Here is a 19,475-nt window from a genome sequence, read left to right as displayed (position 1 = left end):
ATCTGTTTGAATAGAAATCTTGTCTCTTTTGTGAGAGCTTCTGCTACCTTCTTTGTCAGGCCCACACAAAGAATCAACTTACTTTAGCCTAATCAAATCATCTGGTAAAATCTATGATAATTGTATAAGGAATGGATAGAGTTTACACTGGAAGAGAAAACTCTCTTAACCGTAGGGAAGCTCATGCTTTTGAAGGTATGGGCCTTCCTTCTACACCTACTGACACCAGTGTCAGTGCAATAGTCATCTTTGTTGTGTGTCTAGTAAAAGAGCTATAAGGTTAAAAATAAGAAAGGATGGGAGCTGAATTAAGTGAGATAAGAGGAAAGCACAATAGCAACATTCTAATCACAGCTAAACCTAGATTTGATTCTATTTGTGTCTGCACCTAAGAAATCAGAATTTGACGTTTTTGGAATAAATATTCCAAGTACCCCGTTATATTGTGCTTTTAAAATATATTTATTTTTTATTAATTACAATATATTAGCTTTGTATCCCAGTTGTAGCCCCCTTCTTCATCCTCTCTCTATCCCACTTGCCCTCACTCATCTTCTCCCATGCCCCTCCCCAAGTCCACTGATAGGGGAGGTCCTCCTCTCCTTCCCTCAACCCTAACCTATCAAGTCTCATCTGGGCTGGCTGCATTGTCTTCTTTGTCTTGTACTTTTAAACCATGATATAAAGATAGGTATAGTGGCACACACTTCAATCCCAAAATTTGGGAGGGAGAAGCAGGCAGATCTCTGTAAGTTCAAGGCTAGCTTGGTCTACATAGTGAATTCCAGGGCAGCCAGAAATACATAATGAGACCTTGTCTTAAAAACAAAACAAAACAAAACAAAAAGCATGATATTGTCTAATTTATAATGTATACTTTCTACATGTAATGTTACATACACATTTATAGATCATGTGTTTATTCAGTTTGACAGCCATTTTAATCAAACCATTTGCAATTTCATCACTGAGAAAACTTATTTGCTTTCTTCTTGTTTTTGTAGGGTGCAGGGCCTTGAAATTAGGTTGACCACTTAGCTGCATCCATAGTCCACATTTTGCTTTTTAAAAAATCGTTAAAAGTAGTCACAGGATTATCATCATGGATTGCTGCAGCCATGAATCATCTGAAGGAATGGGCAGGCATGGGAGCGTTAGCAGGCCTTCTGATGTTGCTCTCCTTGGTTTGCCTGTGGTAAAAATGCAAGATTAGAGTCTCACAACAGAGTAATGCAGCCATGACCATTCAGGCCTTTACAGCCATTGAAGCAGGACAGTCTCCCCAAGCATGGTTGGCTACCATTAAAAGCTAAAATGTTACGCTCAGGATGCGAGGCTAAGCACTGCACTCAGGGTCAGCCGCTTTGGACCCAGAGAAGAGCATGTCTGATTGCATGCGGGTTGATGCCCCAGGTCCTGCCTCTGAAAAAAAGGTATAGGACGGGTCTGATGCTCTTTGGGTGGATGACACCTAAATGAACATCAGTACAAAGTCCCAATTTATTTCTAATATCAGAGATCAGACCTCTACTCTTGCCTGATGCGTCTAAAACAAAAAGGGGGAACTGTAGAGAGCTGCGGAATGCTATGCCTTAAAGATGGAGCTGGTTTCTGCCTTCCACCTTCCCGATGGTGAGTGCTCTCTGTCACGAACAACTCCACATTTGGCTAAGGCTGAGGATCTGGCTTGCTTCCATGTATGTGGACCTATCTGCATTGCCTACGTGGCATGCTGGGGTTGGCTACCCAGAGGCTATTTAAGCTGTGGGCTGGCTTTCCCCAGGGTCAGATGATTGTTCAAGGTTCCTGAATAAACTGCATTGAAAAAAAAATAATAAAATAAAATCATAAAAAAAATCGTTAAAAGTATATACCAATAGAAAGATTAGAAACTGGTTTGCATTTAGTTTATAATCTCCAAAAATAACACACAGATATGCATTTTGGAATCTGCATGCAAATACAAATACAATATAAATGAGAAGGCAATCAGAATTTCTCTACTATGCATCTGATTGGCAGAAAAGGAAGGCTACTGAAATGCAGATACTTTAGTAGGTGCTGATGAACACTGGGACTCTTATTCTCAGAACACTGGGGTAAAGGTGGAAAACTATTCCTTCAATCTAATGGCAGGAATTAGTTGAGAACCATGTAGACACATAAATCAGCTGAGAAATAGAAGCAAAGCAGGACTGTTTTCTCAGGAGAATTTTAAAACTATTTCTAGAAAAATAACAAATGTGAAAATAAATTATGCTAATCTGTTCATTAATTTCTTAAATTTAGAGCCCATTAAAATATGCCTCAAAGAAAGTTTGGAGTGACTATTCTACTCAATTAATTTTGAAATATTGGAAATCACTTAGTTATAGTAAATAGACTTGTTCTCATTATTTTCAGCAGCTAGCAATTAACTGCATAAAGAGATGATTGTACACATGGCTTTGCTTGCAAATACACACTGGCACTGACAAACAGTGCAATCTGCTTCTCTTCCTTAGTCTTCATCTTTCACACCTGCCAGAGCCATATTCTAATAGTATATTCACACTTCTAACCAGTGGCCTTTTTCTTAGAGGTCATTTTCAATGCTGGGACACTAGATTTTCTTCTTTGAAATACGTGGAATCAAGACAGAAGCTTTCCTGTGAATATAGGGTTTAAAACTTGGCAATCCAACATACTGCTAGTTCTGCTTTTTAATTCCTCAGACTGAATGCAAGATAGAGTAAAAGATAGTCAGCCTTTTTTCTTTCCCTCTTACTACTAAGGGTGCTTTGCCAAGGTGCTCCTTCCTTACCACAGCTCAAAGGTCTCATTCTCTCATTAAAAACAGTCCATTTGGACCTTGAGCTTGTTTGGAGGTTCTAGCAGGGGAGCGCAGCTACTCGTATACCCTTGACCGAAGACCGGTCCTCCTCTATTCGGGGAAGGTCGTCCTCTTCGACCGAGCGCGCAGCTTCGGGAGGGACGCACATGGAGCGGTGAGGGAGGAAGGGGACACCCGCCTAGCCAGCCAGATCAGCCGAATCAACCCTGGCGATCAATGGGGTGACAGATGTCGCAGCCATGATCATTCAGGCCTTTACAGCCATTGAAGCAGGACATTCTCCCCAAGCATGGTTGGATACCATAAAAAGCTAAAATGATACGCTCAGGATGCGAGGCTAAGCACTGCACTCAGGGTCAGCCGCTTTGGACCCAGAGAAGAGCATGTCTGATTGCATGCGGGTTGATGCCCCAGGTCCCGCCTCTGAGAAAAAGGTATCGGACGGTCTGATGCTCTTTGGGTGGATGACACCTAAATGAACATCAGTACAAAGTCCCAATTTATTTCTAATATCAGAGATCAGACCTCTACTCTTGCCTGATGCGTCTAAAACAAAAAGGGGGAACTGTAGAGAGCTGCGGAATGCTATGCCTTAAAGATGGAGCTGGTTTCCGCCTTCCACCTTCCCGATGGTGAGTGCTCTCTGTCACGAACAACTCCACATTTGGCTAAGGCTGAGGATCTGGCTTGCTTCCATGTATGTGGACCTATCTGCATTGCCCCCGTGGCACGCCTGGGTTGGCTACCCAGAGGCTATTTAAGCTGTGGGCTGGCTTTCCCCGGGGTCCGAGGATTGTTCAATCTTCCTGAATAAACTGCATTGAAAAAAAAAAAAAAAAAACAGTCCATTTGGGAGGTAGAATCTACTTACTCCTTCCTCTAATGCGATATTTGCATCTATAATTTAAAGGTATTCATTTTATCACCAGAGGTGAAAAAGATTAGCAAAAAGAATACTCTGAATATTTTCTACACTATTACATTGACTCATTATGTCATTTCTAAGAGGTACAATATTGTGACTCACTAAGAAAGAGGGGGAAAATGGAACATTTTACTTCTTTGTTTGTTTGATAAGTACATTTTAGGGTGACACAAGCTAATTGCATAGTTACCATGAAATAACATGCTTTATTTTTCTGTAATAATGTAGTAACTGTATAGTAACTTCTTAGGAAACAAAACTAATTATATGGTAATGTGATAATGGTGCTGTTTATTTTTCTTAACAACTAATAATTGTATATAGACTGCAAAATGCTCAACTTCAGAATGAATGCATACAATTCCTTGATTTTCTGACTCTTGCTTCCTCTTTCCCATGTTAAGCACTTTACATTACTGGAAAGTCTATTCTTTTCACAGCCTCTTCTGCAAGCCTGTTAGGCTGGCTATACAGGACATCCTTTAATGCAAATGAGGCTTACAACTGAATCATAGATTAAACTACTGTGATGGGTTTTATGTTAAGTCACCAAGAAGGCAAAACCACAAAAAATGAAAGGACAGTCAGAAATGGTTCCAACTATAACCTTTGGAAAACTGACTGTGAAGGAAACAGACCCTGTTGGGAAGTTTCACACCGAGCTGAGCTGGGCTGAATAGTCCGAAAGAAACACATATTTTTTCAGAGTGAAGTTCTGTAGAAGGTGTGGGTAGAACATCCTTGACTGGATGATTCCTGAAATACTTAAACTATCTTAGAGACAAGAGAGGGGAAAAGAAAGCATACCTCCATGTCTTAACAGGTGGAGATGGACCCATGACTTTTGAAAACATCATTTCTTTGTAAAAAAGAAGCTGAACATATCAAAATAACAAAATTCTTCCTCTTTGTCTCTGTGTGTGGAGAGAGAGAGAGACAGACAGACAGACAGATAGACAGACAGAGAGACAGAGATTCACATAGCAGATATAGAAATATGGCTAAAGATACAAGACAGGAAGAGAGAGAGACATTATGCAGTAGCAAGAGAGCAAGAATATGAAAACATGAAGAGAAAGAGACAAAAGAGCAAAGACACAGACAGGGAAGACAGTTCAAGTCCCCCAAACATGGATATGTACATATGTATGTATGAATAGATGTAGAGCTAAGTTCTCTGACCCTTCTGATTTTGGTCAGCCTTGTTCTGCCTGTTTTTGGAGTTGTATGAGGGCCTGAGACAACTCTCTTCATTACAGAACTGCACTGCGGCTCCTCCTAGCTTTGCACCAGAAAATGAATCACAGTGTCAGAACAGTATGGTTGTTTTTCTCTGAGATCTAATTTAAATTCTCTATCAAATACTATTGCTGCAGTGACTTTTAAAATTTTCATGACTTACGCTGTTAATGAGCAAAGAATGAGAGCATGTCAGGGTGTTCTCTGTAAAGAGAGAGGACTGGAGTAAAATCCAGCATTCAACCCTTACAGAAATATTTCAATTTGGAAAGATCTCATCCAGAATGGTCACCTTTTAGCATGTGCTTTTGCTTAATGTAAATTAAATGGAGCTTTTCAATGACTGGGTAACTGGGAAGCATTTTTGCCCACAACAGAGAACTAATTTAACAGAAAAGAAATGTCCCAAAGATAGAAAAAACTACAGTAGTTGCTACTTTCATGCCACCCAAGAAAAAGAGAAGCATTTTATTTCAAAAACAAGAGGAAAGATATGTACAGCTTCAAATATCTGGGTTCACTCAAGTCATGTACATTTCGAGACACAGTTTTGGAGCTCAGGCTAGCCTCACATTCACTGTATAGGTGCAGATGACCTTGAACTTCTACTTCCTCCAACTTCCAAGTGCTGGAATTACAGGCATTTATTACCGTGCTAAGTTACATTCTGAATTTTCTTGTTCTGTATTGTTTCAAAATAATATTGCCTGACTTAAGAGAGCAATTTCTAATATACTCAGAAAATTGTCCAGACCTCAGGGCTCTCAAACATACCACCATTGAGACCAGTGTAAGAAGATTGAGACAGATATAAAAAATACATCCCTAGACCTTAGTTCATCAACTCTGCACTCTTTTTGACATACTGATCCCTACTTAAAACTGATTTTCAGCTTTGAACTGATAATCAAACAAACTTAGTTGTTGTACTAGAATCTGAAAGATGCGATTGAAAACTATCTGTGGATCTACTGTGGGAGCGAGAGTAGTCACTTCCTACCCATGCCCTGCAAAGTATGCTGTGCTCCTTAGTGAGGGAGCATAGTGTTTATGGTTATACGTGCTCACAGTGTTCATCAAAAGCTGGAGATTTATCTGCACTGAAAGCTGTGTTATATGGATGTCCTTATACCCAATCCCACAGAAAATGACAGTATTTGTAACTAAGACTTTCAATGAGGTTATTATATTAATTATTTAACCCACTGTTGTTATGGGCAAGGAGTGGCTGGGAGAAATCTTAGACACAGAGAGTAAACATGATGATGTTCGGTGAAACTGCCCACTCATTAGCTGCATTTTTCTAACAACTGGGCACTATACTCTTGATTCTTATATGATTCTTCACCATTACACATACATGTATATTTTATGTTCTGTCTCAAATGTGGCAAACACCCAGAATGTTTTCATCTTAGCTAATGTATTTGGGCTGATAGTAAATACATGGAACTTTAGAGAGAAGGAAGTCAAACATGCCTATGTGATAAGTTATAATGGAAACTTGGAACCTACCATCATTTGGAAGAGCTGTGCAGGACACAAATGGACTTCTGGTTGCATATTACCTGTTAGACTCTGTCTGGTGTCCCCAAGTATCAGGGATCCCATTTTCAGTCTGTGGTATGACAAGTACAGGTCCCCTCCTTCCCTGTTTGTCCTTGAATCTAGTGATTGGCAATGGTTAAATGGGGAGCTTCACTTCTTTTTGGTTTTCTTAAATATCATTCATCATTCCTTGAGAGAACAATATGTTGATTCAGGAATATTGACCTTTTTTGTCTTTGAAAACTGAAATAACAGTTCCTTTCCTTGTGGTTGTTTTGATACTGCCATATGGGTTCATTTCAGCAGACACATATGCATCCAGTACTTTCTATTACCATAGTGACTGTATCTGAACTGTGATGTTTATTTTTTATAGGGGGTAAACATTTTTTCTTTCCCAAATAAAAGTCAATTTCCTTTAGAATTGCGTTTTCTACTCTACCAAGCACAGGCCTCTAAATCATCTGCCTGGGTATTTTTTTTTAAACCATTCTGCAGTCTCAGAGTTTTGTTTTTCACTCATATTTCAGGGTGTTTTGTTTGTTTGGTTGTTTCATTTTCCAGTAATTTTGTTACTTGATACATTTGCTGGCACTCGGCTACCTATGCTCATGCATTCCTTTACACCTTCTAAAACTGTAAATGCAATCCAACACATGGCTGTCACAGGAGTCCAGGAAGCAGATGCTGAAAATCAGAGGTGTGGTGGGAGTGCATGTGCCAGTGACTTTACTTGATTAGCTAGATTTAAATAGTGTTGGATGAATTTACCAGGTGAAAATAAAAATTGTCAGTTCAATTTAATTTCATGGTGAATCAAACAAGGAAATTAGATTCTGCTACTCTGTCAGTTTGACATCCACAGAAGTGACAATTAAAGCTCATGAGAGAACTTATATTTACTCCAAGATTCTTGATTTCTTGAACGGCATGTAACTTTTACTTACTCTCTCTTTGAAGAAGAATGTGGGAATTCAGTAGAACCAGGAGAGATTGTTAGAATGTTCCAGATCTGGACTGAACAGCTGTATAAGTTTGAGGTAGAGAAGCCAAGACTCATTTTCATAGGGTCATAATCATATTGAGAGGTATGCTGGAGAGAGATCACCCTGGGCCTTTAGGCCAGAGGAGGTTAGAGCTGAAATGCAGATTATGTGCAGTGGTCACACCTCTTGCTTCAAGCTGACATGATTACATTAGAGCAAGTCAAGCCTAGAAGGTGATGAATGAAAGTGACTCTCCTTTGAGCTATGGCAGCTAGGCTATACCAACTGACTTTAATAAGCTCAACCGAAGCCTTAGGCCATCTGAGAGATTCACATTTAAACACAAGTTTACATACATAAAGTCTTCTCCAATACTCTTCTACGCGAAAAGACTTTCAATGCTAAATTAAGGTTAAAAGGTTACGGAGAACTCAACAGAACTGAAGCGTGAAATGATCACATGGAAACTTGCTTCCTGGATTTGCAGCAGTAGTTCCTGACAAAAGGAGAGCTTAAAGACAAGAAGAAATAATTTCCCTTTGACTTTGATTCCAAAGAAAGCTTCAGGGATGACCTTTGGATAGCAGAGCCAACATTGGCAAGTGTAGATTGAACAAGAAGCAAAAGATGATTTAATTGAAAAGAAAGGGTGAAGATGATATTCTCAAGCTCATGATAACATGGACATTTTTAAGGAATCCTAAACTTTAGAAACATACAGATGACATCATGAGCCAGATATTCATATCTTCATCCAAATCTTTTCATGGACATTGGGTAATCTCTGTCCTTTCCTTTCTGTTCTCCTTTCCTTTCTTCTCTCTGTCTCTCTTCTTTTATTAATATAATAGCTAAAAAAATTCTAACTCTGATTAAATATATTGTAAAATAAAATAATTTACACACTAGTATATACCAACATGATAGAATAGTCAATATATAAAAATATGAATGAATATGTTTAGGTTTTAATATTTTAGAAACGGGAAATTTTCTTGAGAAGTTCATCAACTGAAAGAAATCTTGACTCAGAAAAACATGGCTGGTAAATGGAGCATATCAGTACAGTTGCTGGTAATTAAAAAATTTATTCATTTTTTAGAAAATTTCTATACCACATTTTGATGATATTCTCTATTCTAACCTCTCTACAGATTCAATTTTGTATCCTTCTGTTTTTTTTCTACTTATCAAGTCATTTTGTAATACCTATTCATTACTACATGTGTGTTCTACTTCATTTTTTTTTTACTTACCATGGGCTATGCTTTTAAGAAAAACCAGCTCTCACAGCAGCCAGCAATTGCCATCAGGTCAGTGTGGGATATCATGAATAGTTCCCTAATCCATGCTGGATTCTGGTCTGGGTCTTACTTAATTTTCTATTGCTGTGAAGACACACTAAGACCTAGACAATTAAAAAAATTAATTGGAAACTTGCATACAGTTTTAGAGAGAGAGTACATGACCCCCATGAAGGGGAACATGGCAGCAGATAGGCAGGCATGGCTCTGGAACAATAGCTGAGAACTTATATTTTATCTGAAAGTTGGATAGATCAAGTTAACTGAAATGGCAAATGACATGGTCTTTGATACCTCAAAACCCACCCCCAGTTACCAAAGTCGATACTCTTATTATTCAAATATATAAGACCCTGTAAACATTCTCTTTCAGATTATTAATTTCTGTGTGATGGTTGATTTTTATTTCCTTGACATAAACCTAGACATATCAGAGGAGAAGGAATTTTAATTGAGAAAAGGATTCCATAAGATTGGTCTGTAGGCAAGTCTATTGGGGTATTTTCTTAATTAGTGACCGATGTGAAAGGGCCCACCTCTTTATGGGCAGTGCCACTCCTGGACATTTGTATAGTAAAGCAGTCTGAGCAAGCCATGAAGAGAAGATAAGTAAGCAAGCTTCTTTTATGGCCTCTGCATCACTACCTGCTTCTAGGTTTTGGCTTTGAGTTTCTGTCTTAACTTTCCTGGATATGGAGTACAAGCTGTAAGGTTGAATAAACTTTTTACTTCTGACATTATTTTCTTATCATGGTGTTTTATTATAGTGATAGAAATTCTAGGACAGTCCAGGTTAAACTTCTACGCATCTTATGTATGCAGTCACAACTGTTGGATTTTTTAAAAATTTATTTATTTATTTACTTTGTATTCTGATGTACCTCTTTCTCCTCTCCTCCCAGTCCCACCTCCTATCCTCTTCCTTCTTTACCCCTCCACTTCTCCTCAGAAAAGGAGATGTCCCCACCCAATCCATCCTGGCACATCCAGTTGCATGAGGACTAAGCACTCCCTCTTCCACTGAGGCCAGACAAGGCAGTCCAGTTAGGGACCAGTAACCAGAAGCAGGCAGAGGAGTCCATGTCAGGAATAGCTCCTGCTCCACTTGCTAGGGAAACCAAATGAAGACTAAGCTGCCCATCAGTTACATATGTATCAGGTGTTCAGTCCATGCATGCTCTTTGGTTGGTGCTTCAGTCTCTGTTAAAAAAAATGCTGTGAGTTTCTATGTGCAGATACCCTGTTGTGTCTGAAAAGCACTGTTTCTGGTAGCCATCTATCATCTTTACCCCTTACATACATTCTACATTTTTTCTCTCTTCTACAATCACTGCTGAACTTTGGGAGAAGATGTCATGATAAAGACATTCCATTTAGAGGTAAGGACTGCAATCTCTTATTCTATGTACCTTGTACATAGTTGGAGTTCTCTGTGATGATCACTACTTTAGTACTAATAGACGTTTCTCTAGTGAAAGTTGAGAGATGCACATATCTATAATTATTATAGTAAGCCATGTGGAGTTAAATATCATGTCCAAATAGCAAAAGTTCCTGATTTTGAGTTTCTTTAATTTAGCAGGACTAAAAGCAAGTTAGACTAAAAATGGTGTGAAATTTCATAAAATTTCTAGGTAATAATTGCAATTGCTCATAAAATTAGAACCAAATCAAAATACATCTTTTTTAATATTAAAGCATTGCAATTGTTTATTTATTTTTTTAATAATTTTTATTTTTTATATTAATCACAGGTTCATTACTTTATATCCCAGCCATAGCTCCCTCCCTCATTCCCTCCTAATCTCACCCTCCCTCCTTCATCTCCTCTCTGCCTTTTTCCAAGTCCACTGATAGAGGAGGTCCTCCTCCCCTTCCACCTGACCCTTGCTTATCAGGTATCTTCAGAACTGGCTTCAGTGTCCTCCTCTGTGTCCTAGCAAGGCTGCTCCTCCCTCAGGCGGGAGGGAGAGGTCAAAGAGCCAGCCATTGAGTTCATGTCAGAAATAGTCCCTGTTCTCCTTACTAGGAAAACCACTTGAATGGGCTACATCTGAGCAGGGGGTTCTAAGTTATATCCATACATGGTCCCTGGTTGGAGAAACAGTCTCATAAAAGATCCCTGTGAAACATATATCTTAATTGTTTAGAAATGTGATAATTCATAGTGTGGCAGTTTGAATAGAAATGACCCCCCAATAGACTCATGTCTTTGGAGGATAGGCCCATTGGAAGTGGCAGTATTAGAAGGTGTAATAACATTGGTGACTTAGGTGTGGCCTTGTTGGAGAAAGTGTGTGACTGTGGGGGTGGGCTTTGAGGTCTCCTGTGATCAAGCAAAGCCCACTGTGATGCACAGTTTTCTTCTGTTGCCTGTGAATCCAGGTAAAGAACTTTCAGCTCCTTTTCCAGCACCATGTGTGCCTACTTGCCATGTGTTTCCAGCCGTGATGATAATGGACTAACCCTATGAAACTGTAAGCCAGCTCCAATTGCATATTTTCCTTTATAACGTGGCCATGTCCATGGTGTCGCTTCACAGTAGTAGAAATCCTAACTAAGACACATGGAGTTCAAAGAGTTAAGAAAGAAAAATGAATTATTTCTGATACATTTGTTGTTATTTATGTGTGGGTTGTGGCAGGTTTGAGTGTATCCAGAGCATGTACTGTGCAGTGTATGAGGGAAGATGCATGCATTAAAATACCATAACAGAATCTGATTCAAATTCAGGTCCTAATGCTTGCAGAGTTTTACCCACTGAGTCATTACCCAGCCCTCACAAGTCTTGGTATAGTGCTAAAGCCAGAAATGAAAGTAATGCACATTGAAAATTCTGAATGATTTGAGTAATGCTTAAGGCAGAATCCTAGTATAAATGAAACATCCTCCTTCTAGGGTCCTTGTTATATATAAACTTGAAAAGTACCTCTTTAAATACTTTGTCAACACTTTGAAAATAAGGTATAAGGTACAATAATATAAACAACTTGAACTAGAGATGAGTTAGCAGGAGAACACAACTTGGCAGCTGTATATAAACCTTCACATTTAAAATCTCATCTTTTATTGGGAAGCTAATTGATGCTTGAGCACATCATCTGACTCTTACAAGCAAGATAAATATTCATAAGTAGAAAATTCTACAATATCTGAGAAATCTGGAATAGGACTCTCTTATCAGTCTTACTCTTCAGCATCTTCCTCATCCACTGCTCTGTTATATAAAGTATGAGTTTGTTTGTGTCTACTTCTTTTTATTCCATTTTATTTCTCTTTTTGCTAAAAGTGTTTTCAGGGCAGTTAAATCTTCACTAGATTATGACTTGCCCTTCTGTTTAATTGTTGACAAATACTTGAAAATAAAATTTAATACATATATTTTTAGTTAGTGTTTTGAAGGGTCTTTGAAGGAAAATAAAAATAGGAGACTGTATAAGCTATGTCTTTAAATAGTTACTTGCTTTACAATGTCAGTGTGCTCTAGGCCAACCTGGGAGTCCTTTCTGAAGTTTTATTTTTGGCAAAATATGATATGATGTAAATAACATCTCTGTGGCTTGTAAAATGTTTCAAACTATGATTCCAACTCTTTATAAAAGAAATATATTTTACTGCCAGAATATTAATTGCCAATTGGAGTATTCTCTAGCTCAACCATAACACAGTGCCATGGTTCATTACTTGCAGACTGTCCACTTGCCAAACCAGAGGCTGCATGCAGATATTCCAAATGCCTTCATAAAAACAGGAGCACATTCTGTTAAGCAGTGATTAATTATTATAAAGATCGTGTGTTGCCCTATAATTCCCCATGATGTATAGCATGCATACAGACTTCGGCCAGCTCAGCAAATGTCCAAGGGAAGCATCATAGGCATCTCTCCTCATTTGTAAAAAAAACATTTGTAAAAAATGTTTTCACCTTGGGAAACAGCTTATAACAGGAAGATACTTTAGGAATTGCCCTGCAATTTCTCAGGAGGAATAAAGGAGGTTTCCTTCATCTTAAATATATTAGATTAATTTCACAGAGCTCACTTGATCATTATATCCAAGAGAGCAGAGGACAACTGTTCTGTTTCTCTTACATCATTTTTTTACATTTTGAAATCTCTTCTAAGGACACACATCAGTAGCCATCTCCATCCATAGCAGAGCACAAACAGGATGCACTCAGAAACTTGTGAGGTTACAATAGCTATCAACATTTCTCAGCAGTGTGCTCCAGTTTTAAAAGAGAATTCTAGTGCCTCTATCATGTCAGACCAAGTATTTTGATTAAAACATTTTTTATTGAATTTTTATGGTCCCATTACCAGAGTCCCTGGGTACATGTAAAATTTTTTTTCAGGACAATGCACTTTAGTAGTGAGGTGGGACTGAGCCTAGAGTCATAAAACAGGAAATATTAAACTTAGTGGCTAAGAAATGCATAATGTTCTAAACACCAGTGGGACAAGCTCTCCCTGGGGTCAGCTACTCTTTTAGTGAGACTAAATGCTTAGGAAACAATATGAATAACTGAATATTGAGCTCATGCTGACCTGATCTTCTTATTATTATTATTATTTATGTATTTATGTATTTATTTTGAGACATAGCCCTGGCTGGCCTGGAATGTGCCCTATCGAGCCTCAACTTGAACATGATATGAATCCTCGGCCCTTCTCTTGCAAGTACAAAGATTACAAGTGTGTACCAGTGCTAACATTAAACATTTTAAGAGATCAGACATATTCTTGATTATGTAGAAAATGTGGACTAAGAGATGTCCTACATTGTCTAGAGCTATGACAAGGATGATCTGTATTCTATATTGCAGATAAAGAGCTAGCATTTGGGCCTCTACACTAGGCAAAATAAATGACAGAAAATAATGTGTCTAAAAGTGATTCAGTAAAGGACACAACTGGGCAGCCAGGAGAAATGCTCTCACTTATTTAAGGATGAAGATTAGAAAAGAAACTGAAAAAGTTTTGTTTATAAAGAAAAGTAATGATGACTTTAAATGATTAGCTTTGCTTTGGACCTGGTTATCCTTTATCTCTCCTAGAACTGATTCTGGCCATGGTGAAAGAGGTATAGTAGAAGTGCCAAGCACATACCTGTTTGGCCATGGTAAGGGCTGAGTGGCCTTGTACTAAGCTCTAAGCTCAGGGATGCTCTATCTAAATGTGGTTGCAAATGAAAAATTATGTCTATTTAATAGATTATTGTAGAGACAATAATTTCTTCTTATTCTGTTTTATTAAGGTAGTTTGCATAGTTTTAAACATATGATATGACATTTAAGCCAAATAAGATATAGGAATCTTGAAAGAATCTTTGCTTCCTTGCAAATGTACACATTACATTCACACAAACACACATACACAAGCACACACAGTATCAACTAGTGTACACAATCAATGTACACTAGTTTAGATTGGGTAGGTCATAGTGTGCCTGATAAAGAATTTCATGGACAAGCAGTCCTTTTATAAGTTAAAAGATTAAAAGAGTATCTCAATTGAGTGTCTTAGATGATTAATGTAAATCAAAAGCTAAATTGGAAAATGAGTTAGAAGTTTTATTTAATTGTATATTGACTTAGCAAAAAATCTACATTTTCAGAAAGATTCTGAATATAATTTTAAAAGTCAATACAATTTTAATATATGTTAAAATAGTTTTAACTATGTGTAAAATGTTAGACAAAAAAAATGAAAAGAAATGTAGTCTTTGGTTTCAAGTTGATTAGGATGGGGAAAGAAGAGCTCAGATATTGGCTATCACGTTTACATTAAGATCAACTCCCATGTCACAAAAAGAAGCACATTAATTGTGTGACAGGATACAGATAAGTGATCTTAAAACTGACAAATAGTACAGAAAATTCAGAAAGGAAAGCATAGTTGAAGCAAAAGTAAATCTGGTGATAGATGGGAAAGGTTCTGGTAGCACTTGAAAATGTTCAGGGTCTTGTGTGAGTTGATAAACAATATCTTCGTATAGGTACATATTATGAAGTTTAGGTGTTTGTTAACTTTATAAGTGTTTTATGTCTGACTTCCACTCTTCCCAAATCAAACAGGCAAATTTTTGTGTTACATGAGATTGACATTATTTATTTTACTTAAATAGTATAACTTTTACACTGGAAAGACTTGGCAGTTTAAAACATTGGACACATACAATAACTCATATTTTCTTGGCTACAGTGTTTGACAAAAATGCATAAGCTGTCATGCCATTCTGTGTTCATAAGTATTTTGGTTTTTAATAATATTTTTATTTTTGTATATTAATTACAGTTTATTTGCTTTGTGTCCCAGTTGTAGCCCCCTCTCTCATTCCCTTCCAGTCCTGCCCTCCCTCCCTTATCTCCTCCTTGCCCCTCTTGAAGTCCACTTATAGGGGAAGTCCTCTTCCTCTTCCATCTGACCCTAGCTTATCAGGTCTCAGCAGGGCTGGTTGCATTGTCTTCCTCTGTGGCCTAGTTAGGCTGCTCCTTCCAGAGGGGGCTGGGAAGGTCAAAGAGCTAGCCATAGAGTTCATGCCAGAGACAGGGAAGGCTTCCCTTACTAGGGAAGCCACTTGGATATTGAGCTGCCATGGGCTACGTCTGAGCAGGGGTTCTAGGTCATATCCATGCATGGTCTCTTGGTTGGACAGTCAGTCTCAGACAAACCCCTGTGCCCAGATATATTTGGTACTTGTGGAGATCCTGTTCTCTCCAGGTCTTAATAACTCTCTCTTCAATAAGTATTTCAAGATGCCTAAATTCTGACTCAGTATAGACTGGAAAAGGTTATGCAGAAAGCATATTTCAATAAAAACAAAACTTTTATTATATTCTTTGTCCCAATTGTTTACAGGCCCATTACCCAGGTGACACATGATTAGAATACATTCTGGAATTTTTAAAATTTAATTTAATTTATTTTATTAATTATAGTTTATTCACTTTGTATTCCAGCTATAGCTCCCTTCCCCATCTCCTCCCAATCCCATCCTCCCTCCCACTTCTTCTCATATGCCCCTCCCTCCAGTCCAATGATAGGGGAGGTCTTTTTCCCCTTCCATCTGATCATATCAAGTTTCATCAGGACTGGCTTTTTTGTCTTTCTCTGCAGACTGGTAAGGTTGCTTCCACCTCAGGTGGAGGTAATCCAAGAGCAAGCCAATGAGTTCATGTCAGAGATGGTCCCTGGTCTTATTATTGGGGAACCTTCTTGGATACTGAGCTGCCTTGGGCTACTTCTCTGCAGGGATTTTAAGTTATCTCCATGCATGGTCCTTGTTTGGGGTATCAGTCTCAGAAAACACTCCTGTGCACAGAGTTTTGGGTTCTGTTGTTCCCCTTGTGGAGTTCCGTTTCCTTCAAGCCATTCTATCTCTCCCTTCTTTCATGAGATTCCCTGCACTTTGATGTAAGTTTGGTTATGCAGCTAAGGATATATTTTGATACCCTGCTGGGTGAAGTCTTTCAAAGGCCCTCTATGGTAGGCTCCTGTCCTCTTCCCTGTTTTCTCCCTCTTCCGATGTCCATCACCTTTGCCTTTCTGAGGATTGATCATCTTACCCAGGGTTCTCCTTCTTGCTTAGCTTCTTTAGGTGTACAGATTTTAGTATGTTTATCCTATATTTTATGTCTAATATCTACTTCTAAGTATGTATATACCATGTGTGTCTTTCTGCTTCTGGGAAACCTCATTCAAGATGATCTCATCAGAACAAAATGACAGTTTACATACTAGGAAAGGATTTTCACCAACTCTATATCTGACAGAGTGCTAATATTCAGAATATATAAAGAACTTAAGAAGTTAAACACAACAAATCAAGTAATACAATTAAAAAATGGGTCACAGAGCTAACGAGAGAACTTTCTGAAATTTTTATGACTCATCCACGAGGAATTGTCCTTACTTTTACTTTTGCTAGGGCCCAAACTTCTGGCTGACTGGCTTTCATTAGTCATAAATTTCTCCTTTCATCACAGTGCTTTCTGACCTATTTAACATTATTTAGATGTCTGATAGATAATAGATATATTATAGAGATAGATAGATAGATAGATAGATAGATAGATAGATAGATAGATAGATGACTGGTATAGATAAGTTGGTTGCAAAAAGACATGTTGCTTATGTTCCACCTTCAAGCATACTCTTGGACACACATTCTTTGTACCAGTCAAAGGGGAAATTTAGTGTGGATTCAAGTCCACTGGCACCATATCCGACCTCCCAGGTCAAGGCTGACTCATATATTTCTGTGCTGTTCCAACCTGGTGAAGTTCTGGGTCTTGTTTGCCCATACTATCTCCAACCCGAGGCCTAGCCCTTAGTCACACAGACTGCATTCTAGCCTAGACTAATAAGTGTCTAAAATCCTGACCTACACAGTATCCTAGCACTGTTAAGAATTGTTCAAGAAGCACAGCTTGCAGACCAGCCCAAGCATATACAACCATTTATCACATTCACAAAATTTCTTGCCTACAACAATTGGAATCTCCCTCACATTTTTAATGTATAATAAACATTAAGTAGTTGAAGAATTTACATATCAGCTCCTTGAACCTATATTGGAATCAAGAAAGCTTGGGCAATAACAAAAAAATCAAACTAAGCTTCCACTTAACAGAGGCAGCCTAAAATCTCATATGAGAGATATGACCAAGGAAAGATGTCCACATGACCAGATTTCATCACAAAGAAGACACAAACAATATAAAAGACCAATATTTTATGTGCCATTCCTGCCTCAATAGAAAAGACCATACTAGAAATTCCCGTAGTAAATTTTAAAAATCTAAATACAGAACACTGTGAGGGTAGTGAAAACTGAAAAAGAAAACCCATGGTATTACTGCTGGTTTCTCAATAGAAACTTTGAAATCCAGAAAAGCTTTGCAGCAATGTACTTCAATTGACAACACTGCCAATCTAAACTAATGTACCTGGAAAGCATATTGGACATAGTTAAAGAAGAAAAAAGACTCAGAATTTTCTAAGATATAATTAAGATAAAAATATTTATGTCTACCAAACAAGCCATACAGAGACTACTGGAAAAAATGATTCAAAAAGTAATAAGACTAGTAAGGAGGTTAGACAACAGGAAAAATAATACAAATGACCAAAAATGAATAATAAAGCCCACAATGACATTTGACACACACCTTCAAATAAAAACTTAATTTATCCATAGCCTCAATTTTCCTATCAAAAGACATAAGCTAGTTGAATGGATTAAGAAACTATATCCATGATTCTACGAGATACTCATATTTCCTCATATAATAAAAAATATTACTTCAACCAAGGACCATTCTTGGATATAACCTAGAACCCCTGCTCAGATGTAGCCCACGGCAGCTCAGTATCCAAGTGGTTTTCCTAGTAAGGGGAACAGGGACTGTCTCTGACATGAACTCAGTGGCAAGCTCTTTGACACCCTCACAATGAGGGGGTAGCAACCTTGGCAGGCCACAGAGGAGGACAATGCATCACTCCTGATAAGACCTGATAAGCTAGGGTCAGAAGGAAGGGGAAGAGGACCTTCCCTATCAGTGGACTTGAAGAGGGGCTGGGAGGAGATGAGGAAAGAAGGGTGGGATTGGGAGGGAATGAAGGAGGGGGCTATAGCTAGGATACAAAGTGAATAAGCTGTAGTTAATATAAAAATTAATTTAAAAATGTATTCAAGCAAGGAAATCCCAAAAGAAATCAGGTGCTACTACCATGATATCTAACACAATTGACTTCAAACTACAGCAAACCAGAAGTTATGGATAAATATATTTCATTCTTATTGTGGAAATATTAACCAATAGAGCATTTCAACTCTAAGAATTTATATACAAGAGAAAACACAATATTTCTTTGTGGTCTGTGTTCCCTCACTCAGGATGATTTTTTTCTAACTTCATCTAGTCACCTGAAAAATCTCATTTTTATTAACAATTATATAATATTTTATGGTATAAACACATCATACTTTCTTTGTCCATTCATCCATTAATGTTCATCTAAACTGTTTTCAATTTTGGCCTAATATAAAACAGTAGGGAACATGTATGATGAAGTACCTCTATAGTAAAATTTAAAGTCCTTTGTGTATATATGCAAGTGTGGTATAGTTAAATCTTATGGAATATCAAGCTTCAGAATCTTGGCAATTATTTCCATAATGGTTCTACTAGTTTGGACTCATACCTGCAATGATTAAGTATTCCCCTTTCCTTACACTAAGAAATTCTAAGATATAGAAAAGGGACACAATAGCATTTTTTGGATAAGCACTTAAGATGAGTTTGATGTTAAATTAGTACTAAGAACATCAGTTTTTGAAAGCTTAGTTATATGTTTGGGATAGTTATAACAATAACAGGGAAGAAAATGTCGTGGTCTCTAATTCTAGGTAGATGGCTAAAAATAAGTATAGCCTTAAATAAATCCCCAAGGCAGGGTCACATGGAGTAAATTTACACAATCAGTGTAGTACTCCCCACCGCATACTTAAAAACATATTTTCTCTTAGGATCTTCTTATTATTCTAAATTTATATCTATTATAAAGAACTTCTTTGAACCCAGAACTATAATTTAATAACATCATTCTTTTTCAAATATTAAAATATTAATGTTA

The sequence above is a fragment of the Meriones unguiculatus genome, chromosome 12 (genome assembly GCF_030254825.1).
Source record: "Meriones unguiculatus strain TT.TT164.6M chromosome 12, Bangor_MerUng_6.1, whole genome shotgun sequence".
NCBI lineage: Eukaryota > Metazoa > Chordata > Mammalia > Rodentia > Muridae > Meriones > Meriones unguiculatus.
The sequence above is the reverse complement of the archived record's forward strand: the minus strand, read 5'-3'. Positions refer to the sequence as shown.